At 37.2% G+C, this 24,573-nt stretch overlaps 1 long non-coding RNA gene across 1 annotated transcript; it reads left to right on the top strand.

Moving 5' to 3' along the window:
* The first annotated feature begins 902 nt into the window (after positions 1 to 902).
* On the top strand, positions 903 to 23,988 carry LOC145677241 (uncharacterized). The gene is made up of 3 exons (XR_014129708.1): positions 903 to 1,014; positions 21,863 to 21,930; positions 23,803 to 23,988. It is a non-coding gene; the product is annotated as an uncharacterized LOC145677241 (long non-coding RNA).
* Positions 23,989 to 24,573: the final 585 nt, after the last annotated feature.

Genomic DNA, 24,573 nt, shown 5'->3' with positions numbered 1-24,573 from the left:
CAATCTACCCCCAATATTCTTACGAAATACATATGGTAGCCTTAACACTAACTTAAGCTTATCTTACCACAATGAAATAATGATACAATATGATACTATCTAGTATTTTGATAAACATAACTGAAAACATTATTCTAGAATGAGCATCACTGTTAATACTTGATCATACTTCAACATGAACTGAACATAACTTAAATCTTACTGACTAAATGTAGCAAGTATAGTACACAAGTAGCTATTTACATTCTTTTAAGAAAATGGAAGACATAATGTTACATTATGCACAATATGCGCAGTATGCTCGTACATTGCCGTAGTTTGCCAATAGATTGGCCATCCTTGCTAAGAGATTGGTCATTTTCACAACAGCAAAAGGGTCACTTGTGTTCACCCAGAAGGGATCGCAGAAAAATTTCACTCATATCTATGAATAGCAGCAGTAATAACAGCAGAAAACAACATGTCAGCGACTAAGGCGTATTTCTCCATAGTTCGTTTTCTACATTAATTTATTTTATTTTATTTTATTTTATTTTATTTTTTTTTTTTTTTTAAATTTAACGAATATGCTTTCCGCCCGAACTACGCGGAAAAAAAATAAAATAAAAATAGTAATTGCTCAAGGAAAAACAAATGGGGTAGGCATTGTGTGGAGTAACCTATGTAAATGTCTGGTGGGGGGAATTCCAGCTTTCCCTTTTCTCTCTCTTTTTTTTTTTTTTTAAACAGGCAGATATCCTGGGTCACAGGAAAAACGTCCCGTAAGCATGCGTGTATCCTAGGTAGGCATAAGTTTGTCGCGGAACAACCCAGAGCGGGCAATATTGACTCTGCTTTACTTTCCAGGTTAATGCAGTCCTAGACACAAAGAGGGAGAGCGGCGAGTCTCTCGCAAGAGAGAAATGAAATAGTCAGGCGGCGGCTACGGATGGAATCCTATACTGTGACTGAAGAGTTCGCATCTGCAACGACGTATGCTAAAAGTCGGAGTTACATATTCAAGGCGTTATACCTGTACGTATTAATGTTAGTAGCTACTAATAATATTTTACTTTTCAGCTATGTCAACACTTATTTTCCTTAGAGGTTCTCTGTGTTTGGCAGCATATTGGGAGTCCTATAGGAGAAGAAGAAGGGTAACTCATTCGTGCCCGGGCACATTCACACAAAGAACAAAAAAAAAAAATTATTCATCCCAATATGTTGGCAAAACATTTATTTTGGTATTAATCCGACATAACTTTTCCGTGACGCGTCAAACTTTTCCTTGGTATTGTAGTTATGGAAGGTTTGGTAGATGTGGTAGGGCCCTAATTTTAAAAATGACTTATTTGCTCCTCAGACCACGTATTAGCGCCGCCCACTAGGATGACTGCCTATTTCCATAGTAGGCCATGGGTGTTTAATGCCGCATCGAATGGAGAGGAGAATGGATTCCAGGAAGTAACTTATTGTTTTTAAGTTGATGAAGAGTATATTATAACTTTTTGTTTGTTTATAATTTCACAATGTATTCTTTTCAGGCTCTATCTATAGCCCTGTATGCACGTGTTCCGATATACCAGAGGTTTTGCATCACTACAGGTACTCCACTTTTGAGTGGTCTATGTGATGTATGAGAGATTCGACACACTCACTAATGTATATACGCCAAGTTTTTCCTTTTTTTTTTAAATCCGTCTCAATTGAGGCGACCAGGTCTCATGAGCGACCCATATATTACGCTTAACATTCATCGTCCTCACTATCGCTAGAATCTTCCGGCTCGCGTGAGTTGTCTCGGGGGAAATACCTCTTTAACCTTTCGATAGTTACAATCTGAGTGTGGTTAGGATTTGCTACGAGTTCAATTTTACAAGCATTTGTGGGAGAAATACTCCTTAAGTAATACGGTCCCATATACTTGGGTGTTAATTTTGGAGAAATATCCTTCTTAGGCAAATAATCTCTACATAATACTAAGTCACCAACCTTTAGCTTAATAGGTTGTCTAGTGCGATCAACGCGTAATTTAGTCTGCTGCTGTGCATGTGTCATAGCCTTCTGGGCTAGTTTACGGATTAACTTTAATTGTTTCTGATGTTCCTGTATTTTCGTGAATTGATATTGGGTGTCCAACTGAGTGGGAAACCTGGCCTTTTGACCAAAGACAATCTCATATGGGGAATATTTCCTAATAGGGGAGGTTGATATATTATAAGCGTATGCACACAAGCGGACATATTCCGCCCACTTAGTAGGCTGTTTAGCCGTGTACTTAGTAAGGAAACTTGCAATGACAGAGTTGAATTGCTCACACAGTCCGTTCGTTGACGGTTTAAATGCTGCAGTTCGAACATGTTTAATGTCAAATAAGTCATTCAGTTCGGCCATTATCGTTAATAAAAAATTACTTCCTCGATCCGTCAGTACCTCTTTAGGAGGGCCAAAACGCGTGATTAACTCGTCCAACATGGCCCTAGCCACTGTCGGGGCTTTAATATTTCGTAGCGGTACTAATATTGCGAAATGGCTGAGATATTCTATCATAACTAAGATATAGCTGTAGCCTGCGCTACTATGTAGCGGGCCAAAAATATCTAAGCTCCAGCGGGAAAATAATTCCTCTTTCACCGGTAAGGGATGAAGGAAACCTTGTTTCTTTTCTCTGGGGATGTTCACCCTCTGACATTCGTCACAAGAGCGTACGTATTCCTTAACTATTTTCCCCATGTTCGGAAAATAGTAACGTTCGTTCACTTTAGAGTAAGTGCGAGAAAATCCCGTATGGCCTCCGCACAGCGGGGACGAATGGGCCTCTTGTAAAATGTCGGGGATCGCCTTTTCTGGTATCACTAGTTTCTTATCTTTGTTCATGACTCGATATAACACATCGTCAACCACAACATAGGGTTTTAGAGCACGATCAGTAGGGTTGTCTTTTTTCTTTTGTATTAATTCTCTAATTTTATCGTCCTCTTTTTGCATTGTTTTGATATCTATTTTGGGACATAATACTAGGTTGCACACTTCTGCACAATCTTCTTCTTGACCAAATTTGGAGGGCAACTCATCCTTTAGCGGACATCTTGACAAAAAGTCGGCGGTCACGTTATTGCGGCCCTTGATGTGTTCGATTGTGAATAGATAGGGTTGTAAACGAATTGCCCAACGCATAAAGCGAGAATTTAGCATCTTATTGTTTCTTAGGTAACATATACCATGAGCATCTGTTCGCACAATAAAGGGACGGTCTGCCAATAGAAAGTGGAAATGCAAAATTGTCTTAGTAACTCCTAGCGCTTCAAGCTCAACCGTGGAGTAGTTGAGCTCCGCTGGGGACAAAGATTTTGAAAAATAGGCTATTGGGTGTTCTTTGTTATCTTCTTTAATTTGTGCAACGTATCCGCCTATTCCGTCTCGACAGGCATCCGAATAGACTATGGCGTCCTGATTCGGGTCAAAGTGGGCAAGGACCGGAGCAGATATAAGACAAGATTTCAAAGTATCCCATGCTTGTTTCTCAGTTTCTCCAAACTCGAATTTGGCATTCTTTTTAGTCAATGAAATGAGTGGTTTGGCAATAGTAGAAAACCCTTGGACAAAAGCTCTGTAGAATGAACAAAGTCCAATAAAACTACGTATTTCTTTGACTGTAGTAGGATATGGTACCTTTGCTATAGCTTCCGTTTTTGCGGGATCTACACAAATTCCTCGTCTACCGACGATGTGACCAAGCACGGAGGCTTCTTCGTAACCAAAGTAGCATTTCTTAGGGTTGAGTTTTAGGTTGGCCTCCCGGAGTCGAGATAAAATAATTCTCGTTCTTTCTATTAAATCTGAGAAAGAAGGACTAGGACAAACCAAATCGTCTAAATAACAAATTACATACTTCCACATAATGTCACCAAAGATAACGTTCATCATATTTTGAAAAAGAGCCGGGGCCGTGCTTAGTCCGAATGGTAGTCTCAAAAATTCGAATTTTCCACGGCTGCAGATGAATGCAGTCTTCTCTATATCACACGGACGGATTAATAATTGGTTGTAACCATTTTGCATATCGAGCGTATTTATGTATTTGGTACCATTCAGAAATGCTAATATATCATCTATACGCGGCACTGGCGTATAATTGGGCCTTAATATTAAGTTCAGTTTTCTGAAGTCGACACATATACGCGGGGAGCCATCTTTTTTAGTTACTATCACAATTGGTGCAGAATATGGGCTTTGACTTTCTCGGATAATATTGCTATCTAACATTCTCTGAATCTCTGCCGCGACTATCTCTCTCTGTTTTGGTGTTTCTCTATAGGGTGGATGAGAAACAGGTATATCTGTAATGACCTCTAGGGGACACATAAATTTATCGGTCGCCGCAGTCAGACGAGACTTGTCCCAGGCTACAACGTCCCTAAATTCCATCAATAAGTCCAGTAATTGATTTCTTTCTTCTGGGTTTAAGTTTGGGCCAATATTTAGGGCTTGAGCTAATTCTTCCTTTGTTTGGGGGACTTTCTGGGGTTGTTCAGGGACTTCCACGTCATCTGTTTCATCTTTGTTAGTAAGGTGTATGATCTGATTAACGGCCTGTACGTTATCCTCCGTTTCGTCAGTTAAGGACTCGGCCTGGGGTACAAGTTTCCCTAAATAAAGATTTTTAGACAAAGATCTGGTTCGATCTGAACTATTAAAAATAGTCAGAGTAATATTTTCATTCTCAGTAAAAACTGGACCTCTCGGGATCAAACAGGAGTGCCAATATCGAATACCTTTGGACGGTAAAAATTCCCAAATCTGCACGTTTCCGGTTGGTGCGGTAATTTCTATGTCATATGAAGCCTTGGACGGCACTCGGACATTTGCTGGAAGGTATACTTTATAGGTATTGTCTGGATAGAGATCAAAAAGTTCGTCGCTCAGCCTCAAGGGGTCTGGCACGACCTCTTTCGGACTATGATCCTGGGCAGAACTCTCTAGGTCAGGGAGAGTTGTGGGATCATTTACACTTCCTTGCGTTAGCAATTGTTTTTCTAACGTTTCTAACTGATCACTGTCTGATTTTTCCTCTACAGGCTCATGAGGCGCCTGGGAGGCCAGGGGTGGCTTTACAGAGCGTTGGTTCTTTTTGTTATATCTTGTCTCATAAGACGCATTCTCTTTCTTCCTCGGTATAATCTCGGTATCCGAACTATCTGTGGAACTAACTGCCAAAATTCCACTAGGGCCTGGTTGAGGGTCAAAGTTGGATAGGTTCTTTTCCTCTGTCTCTAAGTCAGGCGAATTGGTAAGTTCCAGCTCAGGAGCACTGGAAGACACCTTGCTTTTCTTAGTTCGTTTACGTTTTGCTTTCCTACGTCTATTGACTATTCTATTTGTTTTATTCGTAGGCTCCGAGGGAAATTTTGTAGTTTCCCTGGAACACACGAATACGCGGGACGTAATTCCTTCAGTATGAAGTTTTTGTCTCTTATCAGCTACACTAACGACGGGATTTTTGGGACTTCCGGTAACCAACTTTGGAGACGGACCCTTACTCCTAAGTGGGAGGTTCCGTTTCCTATAAATTGGTTTGTTTCTATGAGGGGGGACAGGGTAAGCCGTTTGTCCAGCATTATCGTTCTGTTTTGATTGGAAATCATTAAACGATCTCTTTCCTACTGATGGTGGGTATCGTTTAACGTGCTTTAAATCTAGGGTATGAATCACACCGTGACGATTCCCATATGTACCTTTTGGGAACGTAAACCATAGATCTTCGACATGATTCCCGTCTTTATCTGCTAGTTCCATATATTTGGAATGAATGGTTGTGACATACTTGTGCAAAAAATCTATCCCCAAAATAACGTCATAGGCGCAAAACTGTGGGTCAACTATAGCTACGTCTAGAAATCTTCGTTTGGTTGTTTTCAAGTGATCCTTGAAACAACACGCTATTCTCACCACAGGAATGTAATCTGTGGGCTGAGCACCGACGCCGCGAAGCTTCACATAACCCTTCAGTCTTTCCGTTAGTGGGAATTTTGGAGGTAAGAGGGTTTTCGAAGCTATCGAAATTTCAGAGCCAGAATCTATAAGTGCGTGCGTCCAGCGGTCTCCTATTTTTATCTTGACTGTACAAAGCTGCGCCTGCCCATGGCCAAGGCCATAGGTATTTTGGTGATTGTTCCTATACATTTTGTAACCCGGTTCTGCTACTACTTCGTCTGTGTAACAAGAACTAATCTGTACAAATCCTGGTTGGTGTTGTTCTTTAATGCTAGACCAGTCCCAGCGGTCATTTTCCCATATTATGTCATAACCATTCCTTTGACTAACTAATCTTTGCGCTGTGTGAAATTTTCTAAGATATTGTAGGCACTGTTCGAGATCATCGCAATCATCCACTTCAAGCATCAGCTTATTTAGGATGTCTGGCAACAAACTCATTCTAAGTTTACTCATTAATTCACTTTCATTAACCCAACCTCGCAAAAATTTCAAATCCTTTATTAACTTATAAATGAACGCTAAGGTACTTTCATTGGGTTGTTGTTTTCTGGTATCAACGTCGTGTTCTAACCTTGCAGTATATTCAATACTAGGGAAAGCCTTTTTAAGTTTTTCCTTCATTTCGCTATAGCTTAAAGGTAAAATGTTTGCTAGATCTACCAAATAGAAGGAGAAAGCTTCCCCTTTCAGACAGTAAGGAAGGTAATTTCCTATCTCTAGGGTTGACCATTCATATATGCTAGCCACTAATTCATATTCTTGCAGAAAAAGTTCCACACACTCATGTCTATTACCAGAGAAGGAGGGAATTTCGACATTTGGATAGATCTTAAAGACTTGTGGTTTAGCACTAATAGTAGAATTTTGATTGTCACCCTCGGGAGGAGGGTTGCTAACTTTGCCTGTTACTGCAGTAGCTGTAAATTTAGGTTTCTCAAAACTATATGGTATAGATGGCTCGGTAACCGGACTAGTTTTAATTTCTTGCTCAGATTTTAAATTTATGCGAGGCTTATCCTCAGGATCTACTTTTAAAAAGGACGAAGAATTCGATTTTTGCTTATTAGAGGTCTTATCTTCACTGGATGAATGTGCAACGGGCTCATCTTTCAGATCTAAGGACCTGTCTAAAGAAACCGAGGTGTTGAAATTTTCAGAGACGGACCTATAGTCGGTATCAGTTACGCTTCTATTTTCTAACTCGGAGGTTTGTTCTGAACTAAATTCTGAGGTATAAGATCTATCTTGTTCGCTGAATGCTGATTTTTCGGTCTTTTCCCCTTCGCTAAACTCTAATTTCTCCATGGGGGCCATGGGTGTAACTACGCTACTAGGTGGCGAAATGAACACTATCTGTAAGGGATTTAACTTTTCCTCTTGTTGGTACTTTTTCATTTCTTTAGTCGCAGGTGATTCACTAGGTTCATTATAGGAGCTAAATTTAGAAGTAGTACTAGCTGAAGGTTGTAAACCACTATTCTTAACAGTATCAGTTAGTTTGTTAGACTCTCTTTGGGTTGGAGAGGTTGAGGGATCGTCTCTGTTTTCTACTTCATCCAAACAAATTACCGAGGCACCAAATTCCGCGTAATCAAAGATTTTACCAATGTTTTCGTTTATTCTACTCTCAGACCAGGAATCGTTATTTTCTTTTTCTTCCTCTTCAATTTGCTTCTGGTGGTCAGAGCAAACTGAGGGAAAAGCATCATCACTTTTCTTCTCTTCGCCTAACCTCCTCTCAATTGGAGCAGGGGCGACGAGGTCATTTCTCTGGACAGCGTCCTCTTTGGGAGGGTCTTGGTTCGTTGCTCGGGGAGTAGAGACCGTGGGAGGATCCCAATGGTCATATCGGAGTTCTTCTTCGGAGTTCCACGAAGGTTTTGACTCATCCTCCAGGGATGACGCAGGAGAAGACTCCGGGTTGTCGTCTTGTAATTTCGCTATTTCTTCGTTTTGTAATTTCTCTAGTTCGTAACCTAACCAATCGTCTTTCAACGATTCGCCCCCATCTGAATCTGCACTACTAATATCTCCGTTTGACCACCTAACTTTACTAACTACACTGAGTACGTTATCTATACTGTCCAAATATTGCAGTTTCTCTTGGAGAGTAAGGTTATCTTCAAACATGACAGGATTGGTTTGGGTAGCTGTTGTCCGAAGAACCTTAAGTTCACGGTCTGTATCAATTCGGATCATTTTAGGAAACTTATATTCGGTCTGGACGCTAACATCTTTCTTTTGAACATCGTCGGTCTGTATTTCCATATCAAAATTTCCAACTACATTTTCCTCAGGTAATAAATCTTCAAAGGGGGCTGAGGGGTCCGCTTGGAATAAAATACCTAATTTCTCTTCTTCGTCACCTTGGCGACGAACAACTGTGACCTGTACTTTCTTGTTTCGTAGTTGTTTAGTTAAAGGTCGAATTAAGTTTCCTACTGCTGGGGACAGTTCTGTTTGTAATGAATGCTTAATCTGGTCTACTAACGCTTCATCATTAGGTTGTGTCAGAGAGCGCAATTTATTTTCATTATTCTCGTCAGGGTTCTCAATTTTCGTTTCCCTTGGTTCGGTTCCTATATTTGCATAAATTGGCTCTTTATTCGTGAAAGCCTTGGGTTCGAGACCAATATTTTCGTAAATTGGCTCTTTATTCATTGATGTTCGTGATTCAGTATCTAAGTTAGCATACATGGTTCTAGGACCGATCTCGGCATAAACCGTTTCATCACTACTACCAGCATAAAAGGATTGAAAGGTGGGTCTTCGAATTTCTAATGGCGTTCTAGGTTCTGACGGTTCGTATTTTATAGGAAAATATAGCGCTACTGGGCTATCTGGTCCCTTCGATACACCAATATCTTTATTTTCTAAACTTAACACTAAGTCACTTATTCTATTTTCCTTATCAGCTAACTTATTATTATCTAAAGGACTTTGGTTCGAGGGGACATCAGGTAGTACACCTGCTGTTGTTTCTATCTCAATTGTTGCCTGAGGCCATTCCTGACCTGCAGTTATTAGTTCGGCTATCTCTAGTTCATCTTTTAAATTTACATCATTCACTAGAGTTTTCGGATCTACCCCCGGTGGGGTCTCGTCCGTATCTGAATTTACATATATCGTCCTAGGGGCTGGTATTGGTTTTTCACTTGAACCAGCACTTTGTGTTTCTATATCATTTCTAGTCGGGATAGGGCTAGACGCGGCCAGCGGCGTTAGATCGCAGCCACTCGCCGGGGCGTCTGGAGTTTGCGGGCTCGCGGTCGTTGGTTCACGATACCTTGGCTGACTCCACGTATCCAAGTATCTCGGTAATGGATTCTTTTTCCAACGACCAAATTCAGGAGGAGAATGCCCGTGTACTTTTATTTTATTGCACTCAATACAATAGTAATTATTCCACCGATCTAAAATATAACGGTGCTTGCCCGTGGGCGTCTTAGGACAATGAGATTGCCCTAAATCTAATAGCTTTTCTTTTATTTTCTGCGCGAAACTCATTTTGACAATAAATCTGTTTTTCGCAAGTCAGTGGCCTCTCAAACCAGGGCAGTGGGTAATCAACCTATTTCCTCTGATATGGTAAGAATTTAATCACTGATAGCTACTTCCCTCGGAAATACTACGTCAAATTGCTACGTATTATGAGACTTATTATTATTTCAATATCTTTATTTAACTTCCTTTGAACTTGAAATACTCAACTTCCCTTTCTTTATAAATTTTGCTTTACTTTTTAGAACGGGAAACGGAAAGTGACTAGACAGCTGTTGATACCATTAATGCTTATTTGTTAACTTATGAGGAGTTTTACTTTTTACTTCTATTCCTTAACTTGTTTTCTTTTTTTTTTAAACTTCAAAAAAAATTTTTTTTAAACTATTTTGTTTTTTTTTTTTAAATTCACACGGGGGATTTCGATCATCCAACCATTGGTTCATGTACTTGCATTTTTGATTTTAGGTATTGCATTTGCATACTGGTGAGTTTTAGGCAGTTATTCCCAGGCAGCCGTCGGGCTTGTACCCCTATTACAGAGGGGCCCTGCTGGACCTGGAGAATAAGATACCTGTGACCCCCAAGCTTTGCATGGGAAAGGATTTTAGACACTTATCGCCGGACAGACTAGTCGAACTTTCATCCCGTAATACGGGCGGTTCTGCTGTCTTAGAGATAAACTGCCTGTGATCCTCCCCAAATAAGTGGTAAAGGTATTAGCCACTTATCGCCGGACAAACTAGTCGAACTTTCATCCCGTAAAACGGGAGGTTCTGTTGACCAGAGATAAAACTGACTGTGACCCCACCAAAGCGAGCGGAAGCATAAGCAGACTTAGGGTTTTGCAAGTACATGAGACAAGAGCTGAATTCTGTATTAACACTCGCGTCCCGATTTTCCATTTCCCTTACTACACAAACAACGTCGTGAGGTGAACTGAGTCTTGTTCTGCGGAACCTAGCAGCTATTCCGCTGACTTATAACAACTTAAAGCGAGAGAAGTTGAGAATAAAAAATTTTTCGTCGCCACTTTACGACTTGTGAAACGCACTATTTAGAGCAGAAAAAATTATATTTGTATATCAGAGTCATAGGCTGAACACCGCCTAGGCTAAGTACGCCACTGAACTTTACTGACTTTACATAGTATCGATACACCAGTTGACTAGTCAAAAGAAAAACTTCGCGTACACTTTTCACTTTTATCTACTGGAAACTCTTTCGATAAAAAAAAAATCACTCCCGATATGCAAAAATCGCGTTTCAGGCAATTGAGATATTTGGTTTCCCTATAAAGTGAATGAGCACCAGAGATTTGTTTAGCGTTTCAAGAACACACAGTTGGTTACCCGGCGAACACCGAACACCATAAAATGTTATATATGATGTTTTGGTTCTGGGATTGGCGTAGCAATTGTGTACACTTTCTTTGTGAAATCGTAATTGAGATCACTTCTTCACTCTCCACCCAGTATTACAAGGTTGGTTCGGAGTCCAACTCTCTTTTAGCCTCGGTCTCGAAACGTCGTTGGCCCACTGGTTCGAAGATGATGAGAAAGCGTACTAAAGTGGTAGAGCTTGGTACTGGAAATCGAAACCCAGGTAACACTTGAAGACTGTGAGTTGAATCTAACTAGGTGGGATAGCTTGACTGAATCAAAGAGACCATTTCACTTTACTTTTTATTAAAAAAAAATAAAATAAGAATACAGATCAATTTAACAAAATCGGTTACTTGGAGTTACAACTTGGAAGTTTTTCTACATTATTCAAGTGGGAGCACAACCCTATTATACTCAATGGGTGCTAGAAGGTTTTTACGCTAAACCGCGAGTTATTGAAAATAGTAAAGTGTGAACTTTGTACATCGCAACTTGCATTGGCCCGAAAGGAAAACATGTTAAGTCTCGAAGAGGGAATGTGGTCCCAGATTGATGGGACTTGAAAATAAAACTCATATTGATCACTAAACAATCTCAAAGTGCTCTTCCCGTGTGGAGGGGGAACTTAGAAAAAATTAGCACATACCTGATTTTTCTGAAGACCGTCCCTAACCAGAGCGGAGTTCACTGTTAGCCGTCCGTCCGTAGAATCAACCGGTGCGGCAGACAAGCCTCGCTTATAAAGGCGGTTCGTCCCACGCATTTCTGCCTTTTCTGACGTAGCTCGAAGGCGACGTCACGAGCCTCATCGAGCATGGGAGAGACTTCTTCACGCGCATGCTCAATAGTGGTTAAGACTTCTAGTATTTCTATGATTTCTTCTCTATCACGCCGGGATTGAAATTCCTATTTTACATTTCTTTTTACAGTTTTTGTTTTTATACCTGGTTCTAACTACATAATAGATTTCATATATTTATTGCTCTCGTGGTATTCCCTAAATATTACATCTAGGACCCAGCTCTGTGATCTGAGTAAAATCAAAGCTAGGGTCATACCACTAATACATGCGTGTGGATTGGTGTCAATGAGGCATCAGGTTGCTAAACCAATTTAAACCTCAACTGACTCCGCTCTCCCTATTTCTCTTTCCCTTACTGCACACACAATTTGAAACGCGCGGGCGTCTCGCCCTATAATTTGGAGTCCGGCCTAGGACTTCGAGGCACAACTGTGTAACAGTTAATCAATTATAGTCTTGCTATTTAAAATCTTTATAGGTTCTAAAAATAATCGCTTGGAGCACGAATCCACCACTATAAGGCAATATCGACCAGAGCGTGTAGAACTAAGAGGACCAGCCAAATCTGTAAACCACACAGCATTAATCACTTTTTCATATTGAGAAACAAGTTGGCCCATCTGTTTAACATTAGAGCTCTTGCTTAATTGACAGTCCTTACAGGTAGAAACGAAATTTCGAATATCTTTCCACATACCATTCCAATGATGCCTCGAACAAATTTTACTGGTAGTCTTGGTCACCCCTAGATGACTTCCCGGAAGTAAATAAGAATGATAATATTCAATAATTGAATTTGCCAAAGATTTAGGCAAACATACCTTATAGGGATTTCTAACTGCCCTAGTATGTTTACATAATATGCCCTTTACTAATTTGTATCCTGGTAAATTTACCCCCGATTCAAGTTGCTGTATCAATTTACTTAATTCTACATCTTTTCTTTGATGTTCATACACTGAAACATTTGCAAATGGAAGACTCCATAAATTAACCTTACAATAATTTGTTACCTGCTCTGACCAAGGTTGTTCCAGTTCTACCGGTTCAAAATTTTCCGTATCATGGATTCTAGAAATAAAATCTGAAGGAAGATTTAAAATTCCAGGTACATGTTTTATCTCGAAATTAAATCCAAATAATCGATATAATAAGCTGCCATATTTATTTATCTTTCTAATATTTCTAATTGCATAAGCGAGACCTTGATTATCAACTCGTAACTCAAATTTAGAATGCAAGAATGGCTTAAATCTTTCCATCGATTCCACAGCCGCCTGAAGTTCGAGCACATATATTGGTTTATTAAAATCATGATTTCTAAGCTTTCTCGAAAAATACATAATAGGTCTGACAACCCCTGAATCATCATATTGTTCTAACGTCCCTCCTAAACTTCGAGTACAAGCATCAGACGACACAATGAACTTTTTATTTAAATCTGGCAAACGAAGAACTATATGAGTCCCGAATATTTCTTTAATTTTCTTAAGAGCCACCTCTTGCTCTAAATTCCATTCAAAATTTACCTTAGAAGACCTTAATCTACTAATAGGCTCAACAACTTCTTGAAAATTTGGAATAAATCGAGAATAATAATTCAAAAATGATAACAGAGATAACACTCCCTTTCTAGACTTCGGTGGAGGTAACCAACGAATTATTTCCAAACGACTAGGATCCATATACATATCATTCCCTTCAATAATATAGCCCAGGTAAGATAATTTAGTTTGGAATAATGTAGATTTACTAATAGATAAAGTTATACCAGCATCTCGAAATTTACTCAACACCTTTTCTAAAAGAATTTTATGCTGTTCAATTGTCGGCGTAGACAAGGCGACATCATCAAAAAAAATATTGTACCCCTTCTGATTTTAACGGATACAAAATATCAGTCATTACCTTAGATAATACATGACTACCACTAGCTAAACCAAATGGTAAAACAGAAAACTCAAACAATCCACGGTGAGTAAGAAAGGCAGTGAATTTAGATGACCTCTCAGTCAATTTTACTTGTAGATAAGCTTTCCTGATATCTAAGGACGATCTAATAGCACCATAAGACAATTCAGATAATACTTCTTCTATCCGAGGAGTATACTGTGGGTTAACATGTAATCTTTCATTTATTTTTTGGAAATTAATAACTAAACGCTTATCTCCCGATTTATTGTTCACCAAAAAACAAGGTGATGCCCAAGCGGACGTACTAGGACGTATAATACCCTTCTCAAGCCAATCATCTAAAATAGCATCCATTTTAATTTGATCACTCCTAGAGAGAGGATATGCTTTTTGCTTAATCGGGGTTTCATCACTTAACTGTATATCATACATTACATTTTTAATACAACCTATTTTATTTGTAAATACATCGGAATACCCAGCCACTAAATTGTCTACATACCTTTGTAAGGAAGCATCTTGCTCCAAAAACTTGGGATCCACCATAAGCGGGTTAACAAAAATATTTGCCTCCTTCCCTGTACTCTCCAAACTCCCGTCAGTTGATTTTTGTGCTGGGTGACGTGCCTCAGAGCCGCCCTTATGTTGTCGTTGTCGGGTATGTTTACGTTGCAGACTAGTACGTTGAAGAACGGTATGCCGCTCCTCCGTCTCATTTCCCTCCTTTCGACCACTATGAAAAACAAAACTGGAAGCAGGATCACTTTTTTCAGTTTGAGGGGGAGGGGGAGGAGTATAAGTTAGTGGGACAAATTGTCTCCCTTCTAAAGTCAAAAATAATTTATGAGCAACTAGATCCAAATTGGCTTTCATCTGACGAAGCTCACGTATTCCTATTATAAACACTGGTTTTAAGTTTTCAACCAAAAAGAACTTTAAATGGTAAACCTTAAAACGAAATTTAATTGGAACTATTACAGTCTCACTAAACTCGATGGTTTTATTATCAACACCAATACCACTGAAATGTTCCTTCCTAATCTGCAATGGACGCGGTAGAGTTTCATTCCACTGAACAAAACGCTGTTTATGTAACATTGAAATAGAGGCACAAGAATCTACAGCCCCAAATTGCCTTTTTCCCATAATAAATCCGCACACAAAAACAGCAACAACATTTTTATCGCTCAATGCAGTATCAGGTAACTCACTATCAGTCTGTTTATTTACATTAATCGCTGACGATATCACTGGTCGCGTCGACTGCACTACTGGCTGAGAGCGTCGAATCCCGGAATTAGGTTTATTCCAAGCTCGGCTCAGAATAGGTTCATTAACTGTCGAAACTCCTTTTACTTCATATTTTAAGGGACACTGTTTATAAAGATGATTTCCAAAACAACCATAACACTGTTTGGGTTTCTTTTCTACAACATTTACCGACGTAAGTCCAGCGTACACTAATAAGTCTCGGCAATGTAGTTCATATCGTTCCACAACAGATAACAACTCATCTAAATCATTAGGTAAGTTCCCACGAAAAAGTTCGTAACGAACCTGAGGCCTCATCCCTCGAAGCACAACCCGCAGCACCTTCCTTTCATAATCAAACCTTCCAAACAACAATAAATATGCTTTCCTTACACTATGTATGTATTGCCAAGTATTTTCATGTGGCTGTTGTAATCTATTAATAAACCTGTTCTCAATATCCATTTTTCCTAAATCTGACATTAATTCTTCTATAATATTATTACTAATGAATACCCAGTCTGAACTTAACTCATACAATTCCACTATTTTAGCATGCAATCGAGTGGAAGACTTACCCAACACCCCAACGATTACAGCATGGATCGGGTACACATCCTGATCTATGATATCAAACACCGCACACAAAAATTTAAACAAACTTAAATGATCATTTTCATCGCCAAATGGTATTCGTTTCAAAGCTTCATTAAAACCAACATTAGCTGCATTCACAGTTATTTTGCTCAGATCGCAAAAGAATGGCTTACGAAAATCAGCTGTTCGCTGGCTGAAGTGTTCCCCCACTCTTTTTTCTTTTTCTTCGAAAGCAATGACCTCGTCAGGTGTACTAGTTTGTACAAACACAGAACAAGTTGATTTGACATGCGTTTCTTTATCACCTTCAATGCCACCTGTTCCTACGACCTTGGTAGATAAAGATCGTGAATTAGCTATATCATGATATGCAGTAGTGTCCACAACCCGATCGTGTGTTAAACATTCTGGATTCAACATTTACGTCATGAACGGGACTACTCTCAAAAAATGACAAATCCAGCATAGAATAATCCACAGGATGTTTTATGATTCCAGTATCTCCATTTGGAAACGAGTTCAAAACTAACTGAGGCCTAATTGGGCTATCTCCCACACGCTGCATTCTGCTATTAGACCCAAAAATTAACTCACAATTTAAATAACTGAATATTACAAAATACGTAACTATTAACACCTCACAACCTGTCATTAAAGAACAGTCTAATATACAGTACGACCAAAATAATTTATTTTACTGCCACCAATATAACGTATCGTCACTAAGTCTGAAAATTGAAACGATATTTTTTTTTCTCCTAATCTAAAGAACGGAGGGAGATGTGTGCTGGAAAATTGTGTAACGTTCCTATTTAGATAGGAGCTCGTTACTCGGTACGGGTCTCCCACCGGTGAAGTCCCGCCACATTTGAGAAACAATATATATATTTTCAAATTAAGAATAGTTACTACAAATCCTAAGCACTTCCATATGATCAGCTTAAATATAAATACCATATAACCTTCCCCAAAATTAGGACAATCGCAAATCCATAAATAGGTCAAGGATTTTAATATTAATTTCGTTAAATAATAAGTCAATGATTTAGGAAGCTCTTCTTTATAACAAAATCAATCGAAAATTACAAATTTCTTAACAAGTCATTAAACTCGCTGATACTGATTGGACACATGAAATCAAATGCCAGTGAAATTAATATGAGTCCCAATAAATCTCAACTTAATCGTGTTCTTCGACAACCAAAAAGATTTGGATAATTGTACCGAGTTTTCAAATATACGTATATACATATATCGAATACAGGAAGTTATAAATATGGTTAACACACAACTGTCTATATCCCATTTAATCAAACAGATTAGTTTCCATTAGAACATATATGAATTTGATTTAAATTTAAGAAAATTATTATATAACTCACCAGAATATTAACTAAATAACAATCCACGCTTTGGAATGTTAAAGTGAATTCACTTGTAATATACACACAACTCGAATAGAATAATTTACTAATTTTCGATAAATAGAGCTTACTATTTCAAGGTTTTACCGAGTACATTTCCAGCACACATCTGATGAGCATAACTCAAGTGCTGGGTGAAGTATCAACACTCGCCACTAGAGGCGCTATATTCAAAATTTGACAAACGAAACTAGCTTATCGAAGGCTCGAAATAGAATGAATTTATATAATATCTTACAAGTTTTCTTTTTTTTTTGTAACTAACAGAGTGACATGTTACAACGTCCAGGTTTGTTGTGACCATGCTGACATATTATTTCTTGTTAATATGAAGGTTTGAAAACAGATATTCAATATTTAGATATTACTAAGTGAAAAATATACATAAATATCTCCCAACTGGATAGAAGTATTTTATTAACACTGTGACTATTTGAAAAGAAGTATGACACAATTAAAGATAAGTTGGGTTGTGTGTATACAGTAAGTAATACTACGCTAGAATACTACTTCTTATAATATCCACAAAATTATATTAATTATGAATTTTGAGTCTTCTGACGTGAATGTTATAGTCTACTTATGACTCTTATTTAAAATATGCCATTTAGAATCAGCTATTTTTAATACATTAGTGTTCCTGTAACCAAAGTAGCAAAATTGTCTATCAGTCTATTGATACACAATGGACGTACAGACCCTTATAATCATTAAACTAACAACCACATAAAATTCAATATATAGAGAAAGATATTCTTTCACTGATTCAATATTATACGAGATTGAGAGTGGTGCCAAGAACATAAATTTTGTTTGGTTTTCAAAAGGAACTATCCGTTTCCGTTATTTATAGTCAATATTTTATACAAACATTTCAAATTGGACAATCTTTAAAAGATATCACGATGCATTGTTCCAAACCTCAGATTGCTAGAGGTGTTTAAAACGCTAATAATGTACACAAAGCTGACGGGACAGTGCATATTTATATTATCTTAGTATAGATTATCAGTTTAGTGATACAAAGTAGTACAAGTACATAGAAAATAAGTTGTAGCCATATTAACAACTTCTAATTTTTTCAAAGCAGTTTCACAGAAAGAATACTTAATTAGATATCATATCGAACACTTTCAATTGATGCATATTGTGTTGAATTGTGTTAAATTGAGTAATTGTAGGAGTGGTTTTAATTCGAAAAGTGTGTTAAATTGAGTAATTGTAGGAGTGGCGTTAATTCGAAAAGCGTGTATTTAAGAAGATTACTAGTATTTTCGAGAGTAAAAAAATGCTTGGGCATTAAGCTAATAAAGATTTGTAGGATTTGTGCCAATACATCATGACGAAAGTGCAATATTATGTAGAAATCAAGCGTTACTTAAAGAAATCAACGAAACTTGAGTATGAATTTGACTGATAACAATATAATTAATATGCCATAAGTTAATTTAGAAAATTACTTGCTATCTGAAACTATGTATTTATAGAATCGAAGTGATAATATTGCAGCGTAGCATCAATATCCACAGTAAAGCTTCACTATCGGAATCCTGATCCCTATGGTAAAAGTAGTTGGATATTGATGAGGAGGAAAACATAAAACTTAACATTTACTACTACTTACTCCAAGTGTGTTGGAGAGTCGAAACTTAGATTTTTCACTAACAATCCATTTTTAGATATTAAGAGTATGGTATGTGTAAATGTCGGAAATCTTATAGAATGTCATTCAGGGTCCCAAGAGTAGATTTCATTTCCTCTGTAAACCTTTAGTAAAACCGAAAGTGGTCGAAATTAGGTACTTTGGCATAACCATAGAACAAAATGGTATTATCTATCAAGAGAAAATTTATCTATCGAGGAAAAATTTATTTATAAGATTTTGGCTACGTTGTCCATTAGGATAATTACTGGAAATATAACATTCCCGTAGTAATTTCGAAATTACAGTACATAACTAATGTAAGGGACATTACAACCACAGAATGTGGAAAACGTGATCTGACACTTTGAACCAACTGATCAACGTTCGTCTACAAATCATCGTCATCTTTGTTGTGGTTGACTGATTTCCTAGCCAAACTGCGAAGGAGAGACTTGTCTGTAACATAACTATGATTGTATTCGTTACTATCATATTATTAGTATTCTTCAGTAGCTAAATTTTTGTCAGTGTATTATATTCATACTTACTATGTCAGTAGGGGTTGTTGTTTATTTTTGTTAACAGACCACTGTAGTTTTGAGGTCAACTTATTAGCAACAAGGAAATATTATTTGTATATAACTATGTTGTACCTAACAAAATATATGTACGAATACCAAAATAAAGTGTCTCATAACGTGTATAAATATTAGTGTCATCACAAGAGAAAAAACAAATTATTGCTTTATGTGCTGTAATAGTTATTGCTAGAACATTTCCATAAAAACAATAAAGTTTCTGAAATATATAGAAAATCTAAACTAAAGTGCTATTTAGTAGATATTACTGAAAGTTTATGTCCAAATCGTTTTGTGTTCAATATACAACACAAAACATATTACAAATTTATTTAAAATGTAGGAAATGTACAATATAAAGTTAACCAGAATTTACTTATTTATTTATTTGCCATCAACACAACAGCCATAAGCCCAATTATAGTGTTTGTGTATTACATAATACATTTACAACAGTTTTCTTAAACATAGAGTTCATATTGCAGATGTCAATTTCTTTGTGTTTCATAGATATTTTGTAATAAGTAGAACACATTCTCCAAATTGGTGATTTCAATAATATGTTGGTCCTTGTTTTTTTGCAATAAAATAGACCAGAGTTATTAGCACGAGTTTTAAGTGTCGGGACATGAAAATTTAATGTTGAGATGAGATCCGTACAATTAAATTCGTTTTGTACTATTTTATGGAGAAAAATCTAATCTGTCACATTTCGCCTTTGTTCAAGTTTAGGGATACAGAAGTTGTTTATTAATGTTAGATAATTTTCATAATATGGATAGATTCCAATTGTCTTGTACGTCAAGTATTTGATAAATTTAGATTGGACCTTTTCCAGTTTGTGTCTGTATTGCTGTTGTGATGAGTTCCAAATCACAGCAGCATATTCCAGTTTCGATCGGACATAGGCATAATACATTTTTGTTAGTGTAGTACTATTGTTAAATTTCTTTCCAGTTCTAATTATGAACCCTAACATCTTGAGAGATTCGTTAACTATGTTCTCTATATGGTTATTAAATGTCAGTTTCGTATCAAATATAACTCCAAGATCTTTGACTGAATTTAATCTATTTAGTAAGATCTGATTCATTGAGTAATCAAACTCTATTTGACTTTTGTTTCTGGTAAACGATAAAATGTTACATTTGTTTATGTTTACATTAAGTTTGTTAAGAGAACACCAATTAGCAATATTTTCCATGTCATGTTGTAAATCGAGACAGTCATGCATGATCCTTATCCTACCGTACATTTTGAGGTCATCAGCAAAAAGCAATTTGTTACTTAATAATATATGATCAGGGAGATCGTTAATGAATAAAAGGAACAATAATGGACCTAGATTAGAGCCCTGGAGAATTCCAGAATATGCAATATAATCAGATGGCTTATATTCCTTGTAGATAACAGTTTGTTTTCGATTTCTGTCGCTTTCTCGCCCACCACCTTCGAACATCAACATCTAACCTATGACGTATGGGGAAAATCAAGCATAGCCTCCATCAGCACCGACCACCTTCTACCATGGATTCCACTGCGGTACTACTTGGTGGTCCATGAAGCGAAGAAAGTATAAAGCGCATTTTGTACCTTTAGTAGGGATTTGAACTGGCGTCCTCCAATGTGATTTACAAGGAATGTAACAGGTGATAATCAGATGGTGCGATGTCCGGCGAGTATGGCAGATGCAATAGTGTTTCCCATTCAAGGCGTAGAATGGTGCCCTTGGTCATCCTAGTCACGTAGGACTTAGTGTTGTCTTGTAAAAGGACCCCTTTGCGATTCAAAAGTACTGGCTTCAGAGTTTTGAGTTTCTCTTGAACACGGCTAAACTGCTGACAGTACACAGTTTCATTGATGATCTGACCAGCTGGTAGCAGTTTCCGATGCATGATGCCACCATTACTCCACCAAACACACAGGAGAACCTTCTTCTGGTGCAATGCTCCTGGTTTCGGCTATTTTGGAACCGGTTCATAAGATGGTAACCAATGACAGCGTCGTGGAGTTTTGTAAGGGATCACATTTTAACACCCTGTCCAGAAATGACTCCTTCCTCAGATGAAACAGCAAAGAAACACAAGTGTCTACTCGCGTTGCTTTCTGGCCCGGAGTCAAATTATGTGGGATACATTGACCCAAATTCTAGTGTTTGTGATGGAGGTAGTGGCGAATGAATTTTTCACTCGCACTAAATTGTAGTGTCAGTTCGCCACATGTCTGGCCATTGTTCACCTCAATTGCTGCCTGAAGATATTCACTTTGTACATGTGTGGATCTTCCAGCACATGGTGCATTTCCGAATGTTTCGTCAGCGTCTTTAAACTTGTTAAACCAGCGCTGAGTTGTCCAGGTAGTAATGACACTCTTACAAGAGGTCTGGCATACCTTCCGAATCGCTGCAGGGCCGTTCGACCCCAGTTTGAACTCGTACAGCATACACACCTTTCTGACGTTCTGTGCTGTGGAGGTCACATATTTGCTCTATTCTTATTCAACTTCAGGGTATAACTGAACTGCCACAACCAGGTAGAATGTTAGATATACCCACACCAACATCTGACCGTCGCCTTATCTCCATTAGAATTTAACTCACGGTTTGACGGCCAATTTGACTCACACCCCCAAAACAATCAACAGAGGTTCCTTGGTTACCTTTATTGGTCTTACAAGTTCTATGAATTTTAAAAGTAACTAGCAACAAATAATCTAATACAATTGTTTTAGATGCTTAAAAAATCGCACGTAAACTTACAGGAAGAAATTAGTCTTATGCTATTTTACAGTTCTCTTAGGTAACGACAGCTATGACAGTCACGACCAGAATGGGAAATTTACGAATCGAATGCTTCAGGTAATTTATTTTATTTACATTTCACAAAGATTATTGTATATTATTTGAGAAATATTTTTTAATTGTAAAGAAATAAAAACATTTCTATTTCTTTCCTTAAAATTTATAAAAAATAATATTGTTTGCTTTTCTTATGAGGATTATTTTAATAAAAATATTTTTCTGGTTTTGTAGGTCGATGAAATGATTTTTCTCAAACTAGCTTTCTACTTTGACAAAGATAAAATTAAATGTGTTTTCAAGCTTAAATTTATGTTTTTCATTTATGAAGAATACAACTATACTATACGAGAAACTATACAACAATGCGTTAGGAAACATCTCGCTGATTGGACATTTCCTAATATTGACACTTGCTTATTTAATTTGATACTTGAGAATTTAATTTCCTTTTTGCACTGAATAGTTTTGTTATCAATTACACGCAATAGTGTACGCACCGAATTTTTTGTAAATGGAAAGACAAATTCTAGTAGATTCAGTTAACCTTAGTACGAGAAAATGAAAATTTATTACGCGCATTGTAAACAGTACTTATGCGCCACTTTCCAATGGTTTGTTTTGGCCTAGTTGTTACCACGCTGCTTTCCTTGGAGGATAATGTGCCAAAAAGGCAACGACAAAACAGTTTTTTGCTGTTGGTAATGGCTTATTCAAAATATTTTGAATTTCATTTTTTTAAATAAAAGTATTCCACAGGCTTATAATAACTTGAATTGAGTCATGCAGATAAGCACACCACACGAACTAATTTTAAGCACATTAACAAAAGCAATCTTAACTGTTTTAGTTTTGCAATAAGTTCTGATCACAAATGGTGTAGATTAAATTCCAAAATCTACTCGTTGTAACAAAATCACAATCAACATAATCGTTACATTTTGAACCATTTGTACAAAGCACATTAAAATTGGTGTCCTCTACCACCAATAATCCAAATTATTCATTATTATAATTATCTTTGTTATTAGATGAAACTTTTGTTATATTACTCTATGCATATTACGTGTCTCATGAAGGTGTGGTAAGAGACCACTTTGGTCATTTGGCGTTACATTGTTACTCACGGTATTATGTGAGCCTTCCATACATTTTACTTTCCAACTCAGAATACAAAATAATAGACGCCGTTGTTTTAGAATAATAATTCAGTGAGGGATTTCCCCCTCTAATCCTGTTTCGAAAATATACCAAGTGAGTCGTTCAGTCCCAAAACAGCCCTTGTTCATTTACATAAAATCCCAGGAAACAGAGGGAAAATGTATGATCGATGCGTTTGTTTTTAGAACTAGATATACTGGAAAATATTCAGTTTTTTTTTTTAGATGAACACTTTAACGTATTCTGTTCTACAAAGCATAAAATGCTACATTTTTGAAGTTTTCTGTGATTTTCTCTAAATGGAAAAAGAGCAGTTTTGAAACTGGACGACTCAAGTAATAGGAACACTGACTTCTATATTAACTTACACTTTATAACTAACATAGTAGTATTTTCTATATATTGGGTACATAAACCTCATGAGCTGAAAGTAATCGCAATTTTTGTAACCTCTTAGTAACTGGTATATCTCATTTAGGAGCAAATAATTACCGTTACCTGTGATTTCATGGAACTTAGATTTAAAAAAGGAGCAAAGAAATAGGTAATAATAGAAAATAAAACTTCTATCCTTTCGGGATTTATAATTTCCATTTCATTTCCCGTGTCTTCTTCATTTCTGTTTATCTCGTTAAATAGAAGGTCATTTAAAATAAACTAAAATAATTAAGTAATTTCTTTTTGGAAATTGTTCTATATAGTCCCTGCTCAGATACTTTATATTCTATCTTTCAAGTTTTTGTTCTAATACATAATGTTATCTACTTTCAGATGGCCTGAAGAAAGAAACTACATAAATGATGAAAGATGCATTTCATTTCAATGCAGAATGGAAGTCGTTAATCAATAACGAGAAGATAGTTTAAAACAGAAAGCTGTATTCAGTTTTGTATTTGTATTTAAGTAAATATACTTTTTTTTAAAAGAGCCCAAAATTTCAAATAAAAGTGTGTATTACCTTAAGATATTTGCTATGCTTATTTTTGACCAACCTGAACAATTATTTATATGTATGCATATTAGTTACCTGTCTTTCTCCTACAGAAACTCTTCCAAGATAAGATGAAACGGAGTAAACTACATACCTGGGTAGCACACGCCCATTCCACAATAATGATTGAGCGAAACGAATCACTTTCAAGTTCGGGCGATGATTCTGTATTGGAATTGTCACTACAAGAGGTTTCGTAGGAGAACATGCAAAAGAGCATTCTCTGGGTTGCTTTGCAACCTTCTTAAAGATTTTCAAGGGTACGTGAATGGCTCAGAGCAAATCTTTTTTTGAAGAGGCCAAATATACAGAAAGCTATGGGCAATACTTCCGAGGACTTCAAAGAAACACAAAAATGCACTATTCTGATGCCCAAATGGGGCCCTTTCTGTGAGTTTTAGGGCAGGGAAAACCAACTACTCCTGCTGGAAGTATTATCCACTTTCTCGCCTTACCGTAAAGTCGAAGAATGTGTATTTCAAAGCGGGATTCCATACCACGTACCCTGAAGTAGAACGTATTGACCTTTACATTGGTTGGCAGACACTTAA

Source organism: Thermobia domestica, unplaced genomic scaffold (assembly GCF_964235325.1).
Source record: "Thermobia domestica unplaced genomic scaffold, izTheDome1.hap1.1 HAP1_SCAFFOLD_724, whole genome shotgun sequence".
NCBI lineage: Eukaryota > Metazoa > Arthropoda > Insecta > Zygentoma > Lepismatidae > Thermobia > Thermobia domestica.
This window is presented reverse-complemented; position numbering and strand designations above follow the sequence as displayed.